The following is a 21783-nucleotide window of genomic DNA, read 5'->3' on the forward strand; positions in this document are numbered from 1 at the left end:
TCATCCCCAGACTCTGCTTCCTCCTCGGAAGACGTGTCAGTGGGATTAAGGAGGTCCTCGAAGTATTCCTTCCACCGCCTGACAATTTTCTCAGTCGACGTCAGCAGCGCTCCGCCAGCACTATACACAGTGCAGGTAGAGCACCGCTTTCCCCTCCTGAGACGTCTGACGGTTTGCCAGAATCTCTTCGAGGCAGTCCGAAAGTCTTTTTCCATGGCCTCTCCGAACTCCTCCCACACCCGAGTTTTTGCTTCAGCCACTGCCCGAGCCGCATTCCGCTTGGCCTGTCGATACCTGTCGGCTGCCTCCGGAGTCCCACAGGCTAACCAAGCCCGATAGGACTCCTTCTTCAGCCTGGTGGCTCCCTTCACCTCTGGTGTCCACCATTTGGTTCGGGGATTACCACCACGGCAGGCACCCACCACCTTGCGGCCGCAGCTCAATGCAGCAGCTTCGGCAATGGAGACGCTGAACATGGTCCATTCGGACTCAATGTCCCCGGTCTCCCTCGGAATGCTGTTGAAGCTCTGCCGGAGGTGTGCGTTGAAGATCTCGCGGACTGGGGCCTCTGCTAGACGTTCCCAGCACACCCTCACTACGCGTTTAGGTGCACCAGGTCTGTCCAGCGTCCTCCCCCGCCACCTGATCCAACTCACCACCAGGTGGTGATCAGTTGACAGCTCAGCCCCTCTCTTTACCCGAGTGTCCAGAACATATGGTCGCAGGTCTGCTGATACGATTACAAAATCGATCATCGACCTACGGCCTAGAGCGTCCTGGTGCCACGTGCACTTATGGACACTCTTATGTTCGAACAGGGTGTTCGTTATGGCCAAACTGTGGTTAGCACAGAAGTCCAATAACAGAGCACCGCTCGGGTTCAGATCAGGGAGGCCGTTCCTCCCAATCACGCCCCTCCAGGTCTCGCTGTCGTTACCCACGTGAGCATTGAAGTCTCCCAGCAGGACAACAGAGTCTCCAGGTGGAGCACCCTCCAGCACCCCCCCCAGGGACTCTAAGAAGGCTGGGTACTCTGAACTGCCACTCGGCGCATAAGCGCAGATGACAGTCAGGACCCGTTCCCCGACCCTAAGGCGCAGGGAACAAACCCTCTCGTCCACCGGGAAAAACCCCAACGTACCGGCAGCAAGCCGAGGGGATATTAGGATACCCACCCCAGCCCGCCGCCTCTCACCAGGGGCAACTCTGTTTTCCCTCCTTGTAAATCTCACATTTGATGATGGACCACAGGTTCTCAATGGGGTTCAGATCAGGTGAACAAGGAGGCCATGTCATTAGTATTTCTTCTTTTATACCCTTTCTTGCCAGCCACGCTGTGGAGTACTTGGACGCGTGTGATGGAGCATTGTCCTGCATGAAAATCATGTTTTTCTTGAAGGATGCAGACTTCTTCCTGTACCACTGCTTGAAGAAGGTGTCTTCCAGAAACTGGCAGTAGGACTGGGAGTTGAGCTTGACTCCATCCTCAACCCGAAAAGGCCCCACTCATTTCATCAGTCCATAAAACCTTAGAAAAACCAGTCTTGAGATATTTCTTGGCCCAGTCTTGACGTTTCAGCTTGTGTGTCTTGTTCAGTGGTGGTCGTCTTTCAGCCTTTCTTACCTTGGCCATGTCTCTGAGTATTGCACACCTTGTGCTTTTGGGCACTCCAGTGATGTTGCAGCTCTGAAATATGGCCAAACTGGTGGCAAGTGGCATCTTGGCAGCTGCACGCTTGACTTTTCTCAGTTCATGGGCAGTTATTTTGTGCCTTGGTTTTTCCACACGCTTCTTGCGACCCTGTTGACTATTTTGAATGAAACGCTTGATTGTTCGATGATCACGCTTCAGAAGCTTTGCAATTTTGAGACTGCTGCATCCCTCTGCAGGATATCTCACTATTTTTGACTTTTCCGTTCCTGTCAAGTCCTTCTTTTGACCTATTTTGCCAAAGGAAAGGACGTTGCCTAATAATTATGCACACCTGATATAGGGTGTTGATGTCATTAGACCACACCCCTTCTCATTACAGAGATGCACATCACCTAATATGCTTAATTGGTAGTAGGCTTTCGAGCCTATACAGCTTGGAGTAAGACAACATGCATGAAGAGGATGATGTGGAAAAAATACTCATTTGCCTAATAATTCTACCGCCTACTGGCGTTGACCAGAGGGGCCGATGGCGCGATATGGCAGCCTCGCTTCTGTCAGTCTGCCCCAGGGCAGCTGTGGCTACAACCGTAGCTTGCCTCCACCAGTGTGTGAATGCGAAAGTGAATGAATAGTGGCATTGTAAAGCGCTATATAAATCCGACACACATATATATATATATATATATCTGTGTGTGTGTATACATATATGTATACATAAAAATAGGGTTGCCAACTCCCTGAAAAATAAATAAGGGACACCTCGTGGCCAGGGCCGGGCAACCCAGTTGTCTTCACCCTTCCCAGTGTGGTGAATTTTCTAGCTCTTTTTTTGTTTGTGAAATTATTATTTTTTTTAACCATTTGACTTGAAGTTGATTTAAGTAGATGCATATTCTATTCTTTGTGATATGAACACATGTGAAACAAGTGATCATTTAGCCATTTATTTTCGATGTGTAAAAATAACTCAGTTTGGTGGTGGCTATGGCGGGGCTTCCACAGAGGCCAGCAGGTGGATGAGGTGAGGGGAGGCAGGAGGAGAGCCCCGAGGCAGCCACCAGTCAGAGTGTCAGGTGAACTGAACTTCAGGTAAGAAGTTATGACCTGCAGTCTATCTGGGTCAGATATAAACTAAGTTTAGGTGTAGTTTATTTTCGTTGTGCTGACTTTTTACCGTCAGTTGCAATAACTCGTACTGCGTTCTAGCCAGCTTGATGGAGTTTTTAGGTGGGTGGGTTCTATGATGTTACTGATAGTGAACTTTATTTTATTCATAAGGTTAGTTAGTAGAGTTGCCAGCGGCTCCTTAAAAAAATGGAATGGTCCCTCATTAAGAGAAAATATTACACGTTTCGTATTGAGCTGAGAAGAGACGCAGTTTGTCCTGAACTTTAGCTAGAATGGAAAAGGACACAAAGCTGAAGTTATTCTGTCGTTACGCTGCACAGCTGCCTCTTCTTCTCTCATTCTCTCCCCCTGCCTCTCCTGTTGCTACTTCAATCATGAAACTGATCAATGATCAGCTGATCGGCTTTTCTCTCTCATTTATTTATTGCCCACTTTGCGCCAGAAAGAGGAAACCAGCAGATGTCGCGCTAAACAACAGCAGCACGTTTAAGCTTGATCAGCTGTTGTCAGAATTTATTTAATATTAATTTCTAGTATCAGCTGATGTTTGCTGGAGCCACAGCTGTAAAACTGCTGGTCATGATGTCGGTTTGTATATGTGGTGAGAGGGAAACATGAAGATGAAACCAGGAGATGTCCTTACTGAATCATTAGAGCTGAACAGGTGATGGAGAAACAGGTTTACCTTTTAGGTGACATGAATGAGTTGAAGGGAAGTCATGAACTGTTTCTGAGAGACAAATAACACCAGGATCCTTTTCTAAGCAGCTGACAGCTGGTAACTGTGCAGGTGTGGATCTAGGAAATTTTTGCCAGGGGGCCAGGTAGGGCATTAACAGGGAAAGGGGGCACAAAGAAATACTTTTCTTTCTTATTCTCATTTAAAATATCTAGCTTTTATTAAATAATTATCTAAATCTTACAACCAAAGGTTTTATCTGACGTAAAATGTATAGAAATCATACATATACCAACAAGACAGTGTACATCACTGTCACAACAGCATTTGTTTTCATTCAAAGGCTTTATGGCTTTAATACCTGGTGGGCCGGTCTCTAGTCAAAATGCCCGATTTTCTGTCCCGGTCCAGCCCTGCAGGTTAATACTGGCAGTGTCACCATGCCAGCTGACTGTATTTCATCATCAGCCAGTGTTGTTCTTTATCAATATTACCAAAGAAGTGTATATGTATATATATATATATATATATATATATATATATATATATATATATATATATATATATATATAATGTGTGTGTGCCTGGAACGGTGACCCTGCAATCGGCAGTAAAGTCAAAACCTGGTCACCTGTACTAAACTGCTGCTCTTCAGAATGCCGGTCATAAAAATACTTCATCTTGATTAATGAAAACATTCTTGGCAAATGCTTTCGCTTTTCAAGGTTCTGTTTGGCCAACTGACCTGCCACATACAGTCTGTGCCGAAAACCATTAACATAATCTATCAAGTTCACCTGACAACCACTTATCGCACAGCACTGTCAACGGTCCCCGAACTTTGTGGCCAAAGACCAAGTCATTTGGGCTAAACCCAGTACTCTCCTGGCACACTTCACGCGCTGCCAACAGAAGCCACGGTAAACCTTCCTCCCAGTCACTCCTCATTTCGGTGCAATAGGCACGTAACAAGGACTTCAGTGTTTGGTGGAAGCGCTCTAAAGCACCTTGGCTCTGTGGATGATAAGGAGAGGCTTTATTATGCACAATATTCAACAGCTTAAGAACTTGTGCAAATAGATGTGACGAAAAGTTTGATCCCTGGTCACTCTGAATAATCTTCGGTATGCCAAATACAGAAATAAACTGTGTCAAAGCCTTCACCACAGACTTAGCTGTGATGGTACGCAACGGATATGCAGCAGGATAACGCGTAACCTGGCACATTACAGTTAACAGATACTCCGAACCAGATTTTGATCGAGGAAGAGGGCCCACACAGTCAATGATCAAATGTTCAAATGGGTTACTCACAGCAGGGATGGGACAAAGTGGAACAGGTTTAATAGACTGATTTGGCTTACCTACAATTTGGCAAGTATGGCAGGTCTTAATGTAAGCTGAAACATCACGCTTAAGACGTGGCCAAAAGAAGTAGCGCAAGATGTAATTATAAGTCTTCGTCACACCCAAATGTCCAGATTTGTCATGAGAACACTTCAACACCTCGTCACGGTATTTAGTTGGAACCACAATCTGGACAACTGGACTCCCAACACAGTCCAACCCTTGCGGAATCCACCTACGGACTAGTACCTCCTTCTGCAGAAAATAACCAGAGGCCGCACTTCTAGCGTCATCACTAGGTTGCACTTTGTGAAACAGCTCAGTCAGTGAAGCATCAGCACGCTGTGCCTGAATTAACTCTTGCTGGGAAACTGACAAATGTTCAGGAACAATCAAGTCTGGTTCAACCTGACACTCTTCTGCTTGAGTTACAGGCTCTGCATCCCTTTTAGCTGCAGCCCTCGTAACAGCACAAGCTGCAAAGTCAGAAAAACCCTGTTCACACTCATGGGACTCATTCAGAACTCTAGATTTAACAGGTAAAGAATTGTTGTGGGCAGTCTGAGGTACACCTGTGCACTACTCATGATGTCAGATCAGCATCCTGATGTGGCACACCTGTGAGGTGGGATGGATTATCTCAATATAGCAGATGTGCCCACTACCACACATTTGGACTGATTTGTGACCACTGTTTGGGAGGGATGGTTATATTGTGTATCTGGAATGAATTTTAGGTCTCTACGTCCATCCCATGGGGAATGGGAGCAGTAACAAAGGTGTTGCGTTTATATTTTTGTTGAGTGTATATATGTGTGTGTATATATATATATATGTGTGTGTGTGTGTATATATATATATATATATATATATATATATATGTGTGTGTGTGTGTGTATATGTGTATGTATATGTATATGTATATATATGTATATGTATATATATGTATATGTATATATATGTATATACATATACATATATGAGCAATGTTTGTCAAACAAGTGTGACAAACATACAAAAAATAGGAAATCGGGAAGGGGGAAACCCTTTTTCACATTTTTAGACACATTTTTAGTAGACATCAAAAGTCCCACAAACATTAAGTTATGGATTTTTTCCTCTAGTTTTGTTTAAATAGTTGTGTAAAATGGGGAAAAAAACATCAACCTTTCACCTGAATTAATGCAACTTTTTCCTCCTCACTGTGTGTCTAGAAATGAGTAGCATTAGGCAGAGAGCATATTCTTTCCATTTCCCCTGTAACAAAATTGCAGCAGTGTGGTTTCTGATGACATAAAGAAAGAAGGTCCACCTCTAGCCGCATAAAGGAAGCTGCTCACACACAGGACTGTCATTCAACTTGCAGTGCAACAAGTGACACTAATTACTTAAAACGCTCGCAAAACCTGGACAGAGAACTTAAAAAAAAAATCCCAATTCAGCAATTTACTTCGCAACTATGTGTGATTTTGATCTCTCTCAAGCTCTGGACTGGTAAGTACAAGAAGTTCTATTCAGTTAAATTTATTTTAAATTTAAGCCAAAAGCTAATGCTTTTACTAAAACTATCATAACAACATAATGTGATTTTTACGTGATTATGGATATGTTAAGTAAAATTCTAAATGTTTTATGCTTTTGATCTCAAACCAGTAGCTAAGGGTGGAGTTTCCCAAAAGCATTTGCAATTATAGAGTTACATCCTGGGTTATTGTTTGTGAAAAGGGAACAGCTCCAGTCTGGCAGCATGTTTCGTTTCCCATTCCCTCACTGTAATCATATTGTACTTGCATTCTGTGTCTAAATACATTGCTTGACAAAGCATGGTGTTCACATTACAACAGACATTTGTGTATATAGGTATGTAGGCTGATATTGATAATTATATACAGTTATACGTGTTTTTATTCCATTCAGTGTCTTAAAAATGTTTTATTTCATATTTCAGCTCACCTGAAGAAGGAATTGAATCTGCCTGCTTTGACATGAAGGTAAGATTTTTCCCTTCCATAACTTTTTCATCTAATATCTTTACACTGTCACACACACATACATTCAATAACATTTAATTTAAATGGAGTTTTTAAACAAATTTTACTATTTCATGAAAAATATCATCTTATTTTGAATTTGATGCCAGTAAAATGTTCCAAAAAAAATTGGGTCAAGGGAAGCAAAGGCTAAAAACGTGTGGCAGGGTGTGGTCTGTAGCACCGTATCTGGCTGATACACCGAAACTGCATCAGCTCATCACACTTCCCCTGCATTCAAGTCTTTGCTGGGTCCTGACTGTGTTGTTTTAGTTGGTGTGTATGTTCGGCTGCAAGCTAAAAAGCTGCAGCCGTGTCTGTAAAACAAAGACCGTGAACAGTGGCGGTCCTAGCCTGTTTGGCGCCCAGGGCGAACACTCCCTCTGCCCCCCCCCGCCAAACACACACACACACACACACACACACACACACACACACACACACACACACACACACACACATAAAACATATTAAGGATTATGCATTAACATAAAACTGTTGTCGGAACCATACTGAATTTCACCAGAGAAACACACACATATGAAGAAGAGAGAGAGTGTGCATAGTATGCAAACAGCCACCAAACAGCCATCATAATTCATCATACAATGAGAATAGAACAAATCAACAATTGACAATGACTAATTAATATTAAAATCTGTAACATAATGTATTGTTTGGAGTTTAGTCTGTTACTGTTACTATTTTTACCATTTCTTCTTGGAGCAACCCACATTTCCTTAGGGATTAATAAAGTATTCTGATTCTGATTGTTTCAGGATACATGACTTGCCATGATCCAATGACACATCTGGTTACCTGTATCTTTTGCTCGTTTCTCCTCCTCTTCTTTTTTCTTTTTTCTAAACTGAAGACATGATGGCTTTGAACTTTTCTTGTCCATCTTCCATTGGTTTTAATTTTACACTACAGTATGAACACCCATCCCCCAACTCAGGGATCACCCCAACATAACCTAATAAACCTACACCTTAGTTCATTTTGTCTAGGGTTTATTTCGAGGATTTCGCACAACCCAGGATTCCAATCATGAATACATAATGGGCTTGGATTTACAACATTATGAATGAAATGTGGTCTACTTGGAAGCAGCAGGGCTCTCCTCCCCTTTTGACGGGTTGTGTGTGAGATTTTAAATCATCAAACTGTAAATTATGAATTTTAAATTGTTATTGATCCCTTTATCGCGGGGGCAATAGTCCTAAAGTGTATATTTATTTTCTTACTCTTCTTGTTTGTTTAATTGCACTGCTGTAACTGGAGCCTCGTTGTCTTGTAAGCAAGTAAAACTTTATTTATATAGCACCTTTCAAGATAAAAATCACAAAGTGCTTCACAGAAGCTAAAACCTAAAAATAAAAATCAACTAAAAGCAAGTTTAAAAAGATGGGTTTTTAGCTGTTTTTTAAAAGTGACCACTGAGTCCACAGATCTCAGGCTCAAAGGGAGGTTCCACAATCTGGGGGCCACAGTTCCAAAAGCTTTGTCGCCTTTTGTTTTCAGCCTCGTGTGCTGGACAGCAAGCAAGCCCTGGTCACATGACCTCAGGGACCTGCTGGGAATGTATGGATGCAAAAGTTCACTTATATATGTTGGTGCTTGTCCATGCAGGGCCCTGAAAGTCAAGGTCAAAACCTTAAACTGGATCCTGAATTTAACGGGGAGCCAGTGCAGCTGAATCAGAAGCTTTGCAGCAGCATTCTGAACAACTTGCAGACGATCCAAAGAGGCTTTACATAAACAAGTAAACAAAGAATTACAGTAGTCCAGACGAGATGAAACAAATGCATGAATGACAATTTCTAATTCGGAGCGCGATACAATGGGACTCAGCTTAGCAATGTTTCTCAAATGATAAAAACAGGAGCGAACCAAAGATTTTACATGGGCATCCAAAGTCAGAGCTGAGTCAATACTAACACCAGATAGACGGTTTTGCAAATGTAGCAAGTGGACCCAAGTTTTCCATAACACTAGGTACAAAAGTTTTAGGAGCACAAACAAGAACTTCAGTCTTCTCCTCATTTAGTTGAAGAAAGTTTCCAGCCATCCAACATCTAATGGAGTCTATGCACTTGTGCAAAATTTGTAGCTTGGAAACATCATGGGGCTTAAAGGAGATATATACCTGAATATCATCAGCATAGCAGTGATACGAAATGTCCTTAAAAGTGCTCAATAAGTGTTGAAGAGGAAGTAAATACAGTAAGAACAATAAAGGCCCCAAAACTGAACCTTGTGGCACACCATAGGCAAGAAAAGTAGAAGAGGAACTGTACTTAGAGGTAGCCACAGAAAAGGATCGTTCATGCAAATAGGATTCAAACCAGTCCAAAGCAGCCCCTGATATACCCACCCAGTCTCTCAGCCTATCTAGCAGAATATGATGGTCCACAGTATCAAAGGCGGAGGTCAGGTCCAACATCAACAGAACGGAGCATTCTCCTGCATCACATCTCATTAAAATGTCGTTGGAGACTCTAAGAAGTGTAGTTTCAGTAGAGTGAGCTCTACGAAAGCCAGATTGGAATTTATCCAGAATGCTGTATTCATCTAGAACAGCTATAAGCTGCTTAGCCACAACCTTTTCTAAAATCTTAGAAATGAACGGTAATTTTGAAATCGGTCTGTAGCTACTGAGAAGAGAAGCATCAAGCTTAGGTTTTTTTTAACAGTGGGTGAATAACAGCATTCTTACAATAAACAGGGACCTGACCAGAAACCAGTGAGGTATTAATAATTGTGAGCACACAGGGACCAATAGACTGAAAGACATTTTTAAACAAAGATCCAGGTAAAATATCAAGAGAGCAGGAGGATGCTTTCATTGAATTAACCAACTTGACCAGCTCAGGTAAGGACACAGGTAAAAATCTTTCTAAAATTACAGGCCTAGATTGAGTTGGAGCAGACAAGAGAGACACAGAAGGAGAGATACTGTTCCTCACGTTACTGACTTTTTCAACGAAGAAAGAAAGAAATTTTTCACAATCTTCATTTGATGAAATTGGGACAGCAGGTGGAGCAGGAGCAACAATATCACTAATGGTGTCGAATAGTACCTTAGACACTAAGTCTGAGAAATAGGCCGCCCTCGCATCTCGAACTAAAGTGTTAAAAGAGACTAAAAGTTCCTTTAGATAAAGGAGATGGACATGCAAACGCGTTTTCCTCCATAAACGCTCAACCTTACGGCAGCAACGCTTTAAGAAGCGAATGCTGTCATTTAACCAGGGAGACGATTTTGAAACCGGAGCTAGTCAAACTTTGACAGGACAAACATTGTCTAAAATACAAAGACAATGATTATTAAAAAGATTTGTTAAAAAATGAACATCATTATAGGGAGATAAAACTAAATTAAAAGCATCGGAAAATTTAACAGCACTAGAGGAAGTTAAGATGCGAGAGCTAACCACGTGTCGAATAGGAGAGAAGGACAAATGAAAAGACAGATTAAAAAGAATACAATGATGATCCGAAATAAAAATGTCCTCAGTACAAATAAAATCAATGTTTAAACCTAAAGTAAAAACAAGGTCCAGTGGTGTGTCCTTTGGTGTGTGTGGGACCAGACACATGCTGAGTAAAATGAAAAGAATCCATGACGCTAAGGAAACCTCTGGCAAAGAGGTCAGAGTCATCATCAACGTGTATATTAAAATCCCCGACTATAACCAGTCTGGACAGCTTCAAAGTCGAAGATAAAAAGTCACTGAACTCCTTTAAAAACATAGTGTTTAGGCCAGGTGGACGATACACTACAGCGCAGTAAAATGGATCTTTATTTCCAATTCTAACCAGCTGTAGTTCAAAGGATGAAAAATGTCCGACCAACACTGCGCGACAGTAAAACCGGCTTCCAAACACCGCAGCGACACCTCCTCCTCGACCCGACGTCCGAGGCTGGCTGATGAATGAGTACCCACTCGGACAGAGTTCAATGAAGGATGAAAAGTCACCATCGCGCTGCCAGGTTTCGGTTAGAAATAAGAAGTCCAGTTTCTTGGAAAGAATAAAATCGTTCAGCAGGAACGTTTTATTAGTCATTGATCGAGCGTTGAAAAGCGCCACTCTCAGCGAAGTAGAAGACATATTATTAACAGAAGCGGCCCGATTTAGGGGACGAAGAAACAGAGTTTGATCCGCGACGTTCATAAATTCCACTCACCGCGGGGATGGAAGGCCAAACAACAGGAGAGTCTGGATGAACACTCCTGAGGTAGCGCCGTCTCATAGATCCAGGCACAGTTAGTCCCCGCTTCCAGAACAGTCTGAGTTTTACCTGGACACCTGCTCTTTTTCCTCTCCTTCTCCGTGACTTGCGCGGACACAGAAAGGCGCCACTGATGACACCTAACGAAGATCCAGACACCGGTGTCGGCAGCGGAGGATGGAAAATACCGCAGGAGGATAAGGCATCTTGACTTATCATAGAGGATCGGATGGATAATAGCGTCAGGCGATCATAGACAAGGGCAGCCAACACATTAGTGACAAAAAGCGAAAGCAAAAAGGCCGAAAAAAACAGCACAGAGAAACCACGGCCGGCAGCGGCAAAGCCAAACACAGGCGCCATCATACCGGAAGTGTCTTGTCTCTCTATATACTGGACTGTATGTAGCGGAGATGTCAATAAAGTTTACTTTGACTTCAGCAGCAAGCAGGCGCACCGAGGGCTCTCGCGCTCACTTTTCGCATATAGAATTTCGAAAAAACATCGGTGCAAATTATTAAGTCTGTATTATAATGTCTGGTGTTTTAGTGTTCGTTAGTTTGTTTTTATTTTGTTTTATTTTGCGAGCTGGTTATTAGATGCTGCTCCAGCCAGCCAGAGAATCCCCCCACCGCCCTGCCCTCTCCTCCCTGTGCAAGCAGCAGGCGCACCTCGCAAACGGAGGGCGATAGAAAATCGATCGGTGCCTATGCCATTCCCAATATGCGCTGGCATGATGTCAGGGCAGCATGAGTACGAGCAATTTTTTTATTTTAATTTTTTGCCCATGCGCGTGATGCCGCCCCCCACCACGATGCCGCCCCAGGCAACCGCCCGTGTCGCTACTATCAAAAACCGCTACTGACCGTGAATAAAGTACGCTGGAAAGCATGAAAATATGGTTGGGTATGCCTTGGATCTATTACAGTGGTGCCAAAACCCAGGATCGGGGCACAACCGTAGCTTGCCTCCACCAGTGTGTGAATGCGAGAGTGAATGAATAGTGGCATTGTAAAGCGCTTTGGGTGCCTTGAAAAGCGCTATATAAATCCAATCCATTATTATTATAGCATTTTATTAGCGCCCATTTCAAAAGCCGGCATCTCTGATGGTATGTGAGCATGTTAATGTCTATGGAATTGGCCTGACTGACTTGAACATCTGCAAAGATACCATCAGTGTTAAAAGGTATACACAGGTTTTAAAGCAACATATGCTCCTATCCATTTTCAAGGAAGGTGAGATATTGTGCTGCCATCAAATTCAAAATGACCATATTTTTTCCTTAAGATGGTACATTTTCTCAGTTAATTCTCAAAATGAAATATTGGTTTATGAGAGTTGCAAAACTTTACATTCTTTTGGGCAGTGTCTAACCTTTTGGGCATTTTTTTGTACTTGCAAGAGTGTACAAAAATTGTGTACAAAAAAGTGTACATAGGCAACAATATATCTAAGTGAGATGTACAGAATAACATTTTTTATGGAGCAATGTTGAGGTTACGTAACTTGTCCTGAGCAGCATTTTTTTTTTTGTCTCACTGTAAACTTTGTATGGCATGGATGAGAAGCGGCAGCAGAAGTCTGACTTCTTGTTTTTCTGCTTTGTATTATGCAGGAGGTTGAAAGTGAGATCTTCAGACTTAATGAGGGTTTGGAGCTGATGGTTTCCCACAACAGAAGGACCATGCAGAGTGTGGCTCTTTTAGTGCTGGGGGTAAACAGGATGAAAAAGCCACTTACTCAAAGTGACAGTAAGCTCAGTGATGATGATGTCATGAACATCATAGACAGTGTAGTGAAAGGTAAGTAATAATATTGTTATACAGTTAAAAAGAAATCCTCTTATGGCTTATATAATAAAAATAAAACCACACAGTTACCACACTGCTGTGAAGAAATACAAAATTTCTGCTGTTTAGCCCTTTTAATTGTATTTCTCTTGTTTGGGTACATGATATTCTGGGCAACCACATAAGTAAACTAATGTCTATATTTAGGCACTGTAAAAATGAGACAGTGCTGCCATCACCAGGTCAAATTGGAGATTACTAAATCTGCCCTATATACAGTTATCATACAAAATGCTGTTATTAAAAAAATTGGATCAAAAACACGTTTTAAATAAAAATAGTACAAAAAATGCTTCATTTTCATAGTCCCACTGAAAATTAAAAGCAACAATTTAATAAATATAATTCTATCATTTAACACGACTCTTATTATCATTGTGTTTTTTCCCCTCATTTGCTTGTTCACAAAAGAACAATAATTAAAATAAGTCAGACATTATTGTTTGCCAAATAATTTTGTAGCAGTATCTGGCTTAAGCATACTGATCACATCATACTGATGTGATTACTGATGTATTTTTTTCTTTACTGAGAACAAGCTGGAGCAGCTCATTTACTATATTAATATGTCAAACATCAATGACAGCTATCAATTTATAATTGAAACTAAAGTGCAACTAGAAAAATTTGCATTTCCTGCGAAAATGCTGTGAGGATGCTTGAAACTAGCTGAAAAAGCTGAAAATTTGCAGAAATTGTAAAAACTTTGCAGAAGCAAAGGAACTTTGCTAAAATGGAATAACTTAGCAGAACTGCAATATCTTAGAGGAAACATAATACTTGGCAGAAATGCAATAGCATAGCAGAACTTAGCAGAAATATTGTAACTTACCAGAAACATGATAACTTCTCAAAAATACAAAAATTTAGGAGAAATAGTATAAGATAACAGAAAGAATATATTTAGCCAAAAATACTCGAACATTACAGAAACACTATGATTTAGAAAAAAAGTACAACATAGCAGAAATACTGTGATTTACCAGAGACACTGTGATGAAGTATGAATATTGTAATTTTAAATTAATACTATAATTTGACAGAAATACTATCATTTGGCAGAAATACTATGTTTCAGCACAAATACTCTGGTTTAGCACAAATATTATAACATAGCAGAAATACAATTATATAGCAGAAATGCTATATTTAGAAAGAAAAATATAATATAGTAGAAATAGTATGATTTAGCAGAAATACTGTAATCAGCACATATACTGTAACATGACAGAAATTCCTCCACTTAGTAGTAATACTATAACATAACACAAATGTTATGATTTGGCACAAAAACCATGATTTGGCAAAAATACTATGATTTAGCAGAAATACTATGATTGAGCAGAAGTACTAAGATGTAGTAAAAGTACTTTGATTTAACAGAAATACAATTATGGAGGAGTAATACTTTAAAGTGGGAGAAATATTGATACACACAGACATACACAGAGCCTAAAGGGAACAATATTTGTGCCATGGAGTGCTAACAAGAATGTGAGGTCCATATTAGAAAAGCTGGTAAAATCATAAAAGTTTGCAGAATACTGTAAAAGGCTTTCTCTCTCTCTCTCTCTCTGTGTGTGTGTGTGTGTGTGTCTCGCACACACACACACACACACACACACACACACACACACACACACACACACACACACACACGGCGAGAGAAGCAAGTTTCTAGGTCAGTCAAGCAGCCTGGGAGCAGCTAAATTTGAATCCACCAATCAGAGAGGCTGTGTACTTTTTCCCGCCAAAACAGGTGCACAGAGACAGGATTTTTGTAGTCTATTTCTCATAGTGAGGATTCCCCTCAAACAAATGACCATAATTTCCTAACCGTAGGGGCTAGAACGGTCATTCTTACACAGTTTTGTTCAGAAGAGATGGGGGAATCGTCAAGTGTTGACAATTTATCATTAAAATATGGATTTTTAGAGATATATGACATGGATGACTTGTTGGCTTAGAAGTAGGGTTGCCAACCGTTCCTTAAAATACGGAATCGTCCCGTATTTAGAAACAAAAGTACACGTCCCGTATTGAACTAATAAAGGACGCACTTTGTCCCGTAATACAGTGAGGATCAAAAGTAGTCTATAACTTTTAATGGAATTAACGCTTTGTTTGAAAACATAATTCCCAGCCCCTCTCCTGCTTTGTGACCAATGAGCTGACAGCACACTTATGACAATTCGAGTATGACAATTCAGATTACCGCTCATCGAGGAAAGGTCGCTTGAAATACCGGAAGACAACAAGTCAAGGCAGTTTTTGCTTTGCTCTACTCAGTTATGGTGCATTAGAAGTCAAATATCTTTAATAATTCATATTTTAATGATAAATTGTCAACACTTGACGATTCCCCCATCTCTTCTGACCAAAACGGTCTAAGAATGACCGTTCTAGCCCCTACGGTTAGGAAATTATGGTCATTTGTTTGAGGGGAGTCGTCATTATGAGAAATAGACTGCAAAAATCCTGTGTCTCTCTGTGCTGCGTGCACCAGTTTTGGCGGGAAAAAGTGCACAGGCTCTCTGATTGGTGGATTCAAATTCAGCAGCTCCCAGTCTGCTTGACTGACCTAGAAACTTACTTCTCTCTCCCTGTGTGTGTGTGTGTGTGTGTGTGTGTGTGTGTGTGTGTGTGTGTGTGTGTGTGTGTGTGTGTGTGTGTGCATGAGAGAGAGAGAGAGAGAGAGACCCTCTTTAGGGCAGCATCTCATTGTTGGAAAAAAATATAATATATTCAGACTGGTTGACTGGCATAGACCCTCCGTGTGTGTCTCTCTCTCTCTCTCTGTGCATTTGTGTATACATATTTGATTTTGTGTGTATCTGTTGGCTATTCCTTCTTGTTTTTTAAATTTATTTATATTTCTTTTTTTTTTTTCACAGGTGAACAACAATTAGTTTTGAGGGAACTTAACCATGTTCCGTTTTTTTTTTCAGCTTGTCATCTTACTTTTCCAGTATTTTCACTTAAGTTATTACTATTCTGCTCAATCATAGTATTTGTTCTAAATCATTGTTATTATGCTATATTGTAGTATTTCTGCTAAAAGATACTATTTCTACTATATTATATTTTTCTTTCTAAATATAGCATTTCTGCTATATAATTGTATTTCTGCTATGTTATAATATTTGTGCTAAACCAGAGTATTTGTGCTGAAACATAGTATTTCTGCCAAATGATAGTATTTCTGTCAAACTATAGTATTTGTGATAAAACATAGTATTGATTTAAAATTATAATATTCATAGTTCATCACAGTGTCTCTGGTAAATCACAGTATTTCTGCTCTGTTGTACTATTTTTCTAAATCATAGTTCTGTAATGCTTAAGTATTTTTGGCTAAATATATTCTTTCTGTTATCTTATACTATTTCTCCTAAATTCTTATATTTTTGAGAAGTTATCATGTTTCTGGTAAGTTACAATATTTCTGCTAAGTTCTGCTATGCTATTGCATTTCTGCCAAGTATTATGTTTCCTCTAAGATATTGCAGTTCTGCTAAGTTATTCCATTTTAGCAAAGTTCCTTTGCTTCTGCAAAGTTTTTACAATTTCTGCAAATTTTCAGCTTTTTCAGCTAGTTTTTGCATACAGCTTCAGCTTTAAAGCATCCACACTGCATTTTCGCAGGAAATGCAAATTTTTCTAGTTTTTTCTGTGTGTGTGTGTGTGTGTGTGTGTGTGTGTATTTGTTTTTTTTTTTTCTTTTTTAGAAAAACAGAAACTGCTGTTTGTCTAGCTTTAGGTGAATAGAAATTTTTGTTGTTTTTCCTTGTTTTGTTTCCTCTGTCTCTTTAGAAACTGTTTGGACTCCCACCCAAGGAATAAAACGAAGGGACTTCCTGCGTGCCAACAGTGAGAAAGCGTTGACACTGTGTGACAACTCTCAGAAAGATCTTGTTCTGTCAGGAGAGTTACAGCTGCAGGCCATCACTCTGCAAGGGGGATATTGCCACCGCAAAGGTACAAACAGGACACAAAATCATTTACATAAGCAGGTATATTAACGTACTGGTACTAAACTTGAGTATTTCAGGTTCATGCCGCTTTATAGTCCTACTCCGCTGAATTTCAGAGATATTATATCTGATGACCCTCAGCTTCAAGGTTGGAAATGTGACATCAGTTTTAACAATCTAATAAAGTTAACCCCCATAAAGAACAGCTGTGTTTACTTCATTAAGTAAAAGCAGGTGTTTGAATGTAAGACTTGTAGTTGGAGCAAGTATGTTTAACCTGTTGGACTTTAGGTAGAGAGTGTTATCCATCCGTCCATCACTACCAACTAAAAACAAATGGCCATTCTGCACAACTTCAGTCTTCCAACTACACACGAGCTCCTGTTCTTACTTTTTTTGTTTCCTTACGTTAGTGAATTTTAAAATGTCCCGGTACATCCCTTTCTCCGTCCCTCCTGGTGACTCTCCTGGTCTGATTGTCGTCCCTTGATAGCAACAACAACCTGTACATGTCTTGCCGCATGGAAGATAATAAAGTTGTGCTGTTTCTGGAGGTAAATATAAATTCACATGATGCAATCCCATTTTATTTCTTTTTAGAGAGTATTAAATAGACAAATTCTCCTTGCCTCCAGCCTCCCGTCTTACCCTGTCCTATAATTTTTATCTGAAAATTATAATGGGGATTTAATAGGTCCAATATTTTACTTTATATGTCACACTTTAAGTTGATGTTTATAGGCTTTTACTACTAGTATTACAACTTATACAGGGGACAGTATAAAAAATTTGGTTTTAAAATTATTTACTCTGAGTAGTTTTCCAATAACTTTGACTTACTATGTCTGAACATACCTCACATACCTCTTTAGTGCAAAATGTGGATATTTTTCCTAATGATTAAGTCCCAGTTTTAACTTTCCATAAACATTTTTCTTTTTCATTGGGACGAAATGTGTTTCCATGCATGAAAAAATGACTGGGAAACGTATTCTTTTCATCTCTTTCTGCCAGCAATACCATGATGACATTTTAACCGACAGAGACATGGACCGATTTCTCTTCTACAGGAAAACCACTGGAATTTCTCTAACCACTTTTGAGTCTGTCAAGTTCCGCGGCTGGTACATCAGCACTTCACAACAGGAAAACCAGCCCGTTGAACTGTGTAAGGTGGATGCTGCTAACCGCCTTACAAGCTTCAGAGTAAACTAAAAGATGTTGTAGCACCCACGCATCTGTATAATTTTTGACATAATCACTAGATGAAGCAATTTTATATAGTAATGCCTGAGTCTGTAGTGGCAGTGTTCTGTACTTATTGAAATAGAAAAGCTTATGACCTAGTGTAACCTATCAAAAGCACTATTACTTTATAATACATTTACTTACAACATACTTAAAAATAAACAAAGAAAAAAAATTGGAAAACACATGCCTTCTTTGTTGGAGAAAATTGTAACAGAATATTCCTTAAAACTACTGATATATTTTCTTTTTTTCTAAAAAGCTATTATCTTTATTTAAGTTTATGCTATTGCTGTGGCTTTTTAGCCATTAATGCTCTGATTTAAGTCTTCTGCAGTTTTTTTGTACTAAGACCTTTAGAGGTTACGCTTTTCCTTTTCTGATATCAGCTGGTGTTGTGGGTTAAAAAAATACTGTTATATATTTATTTTTTCAATTTCCTCCTTGTTAGCTTGTATTTTGTATTGTTTTAAAACCTCTTTTTGTGAAGAGCCTATATATCTTTAAGAACTTGTAATGTGTCTTCTCTAACCAGTGTAAGGATTTCAGTACCATATTAAAACAAACAAAGAGGGTAGTTTCAACTGGTAGATCCAATTATCTGAGAACAAAAAGTAAAATTAATTAACTGTTTGGTAAGAAAATGGGTTGTGAGAGCCTACTTTAGGAATCTGCCAATAAATAATACCCTAATCTGCTGTACTTCCTACCTACAGATCTTCCTACAAATCTTGGGATATAATTTGGGAAATTACTCTTCATCAGCAATCCATTCACTTGAGCATTGTTGTAAAAGCCGCATTGTGAACTTACAATGAGGCTTTTACAACAATGCCGCATTGTGAACTTACAGCTATGACATTTTCATGTCATAGCTGTTGTAAGCTTTAGGACCAAGTGATAACTGCTACATCTGATTACCTGTGAATTACATATACATTCATTTCTTGGAGAAATGTTGTTTTTGCATTTATTCAGGATTTATTCAAAACACATGCCTACAGGAGCCTTTTCTTCAGTACTATGTAAATCTCAAGTGAAGGAAAGAAAAGCATTGTATATGATTGACAGGGTAATTTTTTTTTTAAATTAGGTTTTGTGAAATTATATATACTGATTATGATTTATCTGTATTTTGTTGCACTATATCTTACATTTGGTGTCTAAAATCTTGTAACTGCATGTAACTGCATTCTCATAATTTCTCAAATAAAGAATGCTAATTTTACATATTAAAATTTAACTTGATCACCTTTGGTAATCTTAAATTTATTGCACTTGATCTGTTAAAAACATTTATTATGATTGTTAATCGGTGCTGATATTTATGAAATTTATATTTGTGTAATTGATTGACTGATGAAAATGTCTTGAGACGACGCGGAGACTCTAGCAACATTTTAATGTAATGATAAACATCCTTATTAAGTGACCAACGCATTTCGGCTAACTGCCTTCATCAGAGTCATTGTAAAATGTGAAACAGTTTGTGTTCAAATAAAAGACAGGAAACAGAGATTTTTTTCAAATGGATGAATCACACCTTCACAAACAAACCATGTGACCAATTGACATTTAACGAGGTGGTATTGGCTATTTGGTAAATTGGTTATGTCACAGTCCAAGTGCTTATCCTGTTCCTCCTTCCACAAAGGAGCAGATACCAGTCATGCTGATGGATGAACCTTTTATGGCACTTTTCAGCTCTGCTAAAGTAACTTCCTGGCTGTATCCCAATTCAGGGTCTACAGCCTTAAAGTACACAGCCTTAACGGTCCTCAAGGGCCGCGTACTCGAAGATCGCTACGGCCAGAAGTGCGAGGCTTGTAGGCTTGTGAAATGGGACGGTCTAGCCTCGGTCGCACTGACCAGGTTGCCTAGCAACCGTGATACCAACCGCTGGAAACGTGTCATACAGCTTTGTTTGACATAAATGAATGAGGGATAACGTATTTTGTTCATTTGTTTCTACGTGAGCTCTGTGTGATTTAATGACCAGAGGACTGTAAAACATGATTGTTGGGCTTCATTTCTGTGCTGAACAGTCATTTTAAGATTAGCTAGTAAATAACAATTAGCTAATGTTGTTCATGAGACTAAAGTCATCTCACTTTGGTAATGTGAATATAATATGGCCAATATTATAGTTAATATATTAATTATTATTAGTTATTACAGCAGTGAGCTTGAACTCTGTGTCAAAGATTCAAGTTGCATTTATTTATATGTCCTATCACCTTAAATCTTCACTCAAAGACAAGTATCTTTGACAGTGTATCTATAGATGTATTATATATGAGACAAATATTCTTTTAGTATGTTGGCATTACTAAATTTGGCTCAATGCTTACATATATGTGTAAAAAGAAAATGTACGAGCTGTAATAACTGTTGCTGATAGAATGAAGAGTAGACCAATATATTAAATATTCCTTTATTAGGTGAAAAAATTATACCATGTGACATAACTGCTTTAAGTCATACAGAATAGATATCAGAGCCTTAAACAGGCTGACTTCTGCTAAATGGGTCAAACTGAGCAGAAAGTACACAAACACATAACATCCTTATAGAATATGATGTAACACTATAGATCAACCTACCTCAGAATATATAAAGCATATACACAATTACAGCAACATGATGCAACAAACATAGCAGGACTACTAATCTAAAATACTCAAAGCTTCATAGAACTGAAACAAACATTTATTTTTAGGTCCATTCTGCTGCTTATACATACTTTAGGTTTCTGAATATTAAACTTGTTTCTGCCTTTCATAGTGTTTAACTTGAAGGCCCTGAGTACTTTCTCCCACACTGAGAACACTGGAATGATAAAATTATTTGAACATTAACTAATAAGACTGATTCAGGACAGACAATTAGTTATTTTAAACTTTTCTAGCAGTCCTTCACAAACAGGGAACAGTCTCTGTATTCTCTCCATCTGTCAGCTGCTGCTGGCTCTTCCTCCCCCTCTTCCTCACACACTGCTGAGTTTGTCCTGGTGGATCATCAGGGGTGCAAAGTCTCACAGATGATGTGCAGCAGTGGGTCCCTCAGTCTGTCCTCACTCTGGACACTTGCAGTTGTCACACATGGAAATCAAATGTGTTACAACGCGTTACTGTAATCCGATTACTTTTTTCAAGTAACGAGTAAAGTAAGGGATTACTATTGCAAAAACGATAATTAGATTACTGTTACTTTCCCGTAAGCACGCTGCGTTACTAAAACCGTGATTAATTTGCGAGAGTGTCTGACAATGACGTAAGCGAGTGCGACGTTTGTGGCAACAGCTGTATGCTAGTAATGTAATTTCCGGCTCTTTTTGGAGAACCGGCTCTTTCGGCTCGGATCACTAAAAACAGCCGCCTCTTTCGACTCCGAACCGGCTTTTCAGGTTTTTTTTGTTGCTTTAATTAATTTATTATTAAAAATAATATAAAATTATGCACAAAAGGAATTACTAATGTAAAAAAAAAAAAAAAAAAAAAAAAAGTGGTTTTATTTATATATGTTTATATATAAATATATGCGGTGGCCCCTAGAGACAAAGCACGTAAAACTCCAAAAAGCACCTACAAACTCTAAAACACATTTCTAGCTTTAACTGAACTTCCAAAA

The 21783-nt window shown here is 39.4% G+C and overlaps 1 pseudogene across 1 annotated transcript; it reads left to right on the forward strand.

Annotated features, from left to right (window-relative positions):
* The first annotated feature begins 5808 nt into the window (after positions 1-5808).
* Positions 5809-19541, forward strand: LOC146666495 (interleukin-1 beta-like; annotated as a pseudogene). The gene is made up of 6 exons (XR_014912776.1): positions 5809-6305; positions 6760-6802; positions 12697-12883; positions 16745-16909; positions 17319-17459; positions 17920-19541. The product of XR_014912776.1 is annotated as an interleukin-1 beta-like (transcript).
* The last annotated feature ends 2242 nt before the right edge of the window (positions 19542-21783 follow it).

The sequence above is a fragment of the Rhamphochromis longiceps genome, linkage group LG7 (assembly GCF_057381845.1).
Source record: "Rhamphochromis longiceps isolate RC_006_pf linkage group LG7, R_longiceps_female_GT1.1, whole genome shotgun sequence".
In the NCBI taxonomy this organism is placed as follows: Eukaryota; Metazoa; Chordata; class Actinopteri; order Cichliformes; family Cichlidae; genus Rhamphochromis; species Rhamphochromis longiceps.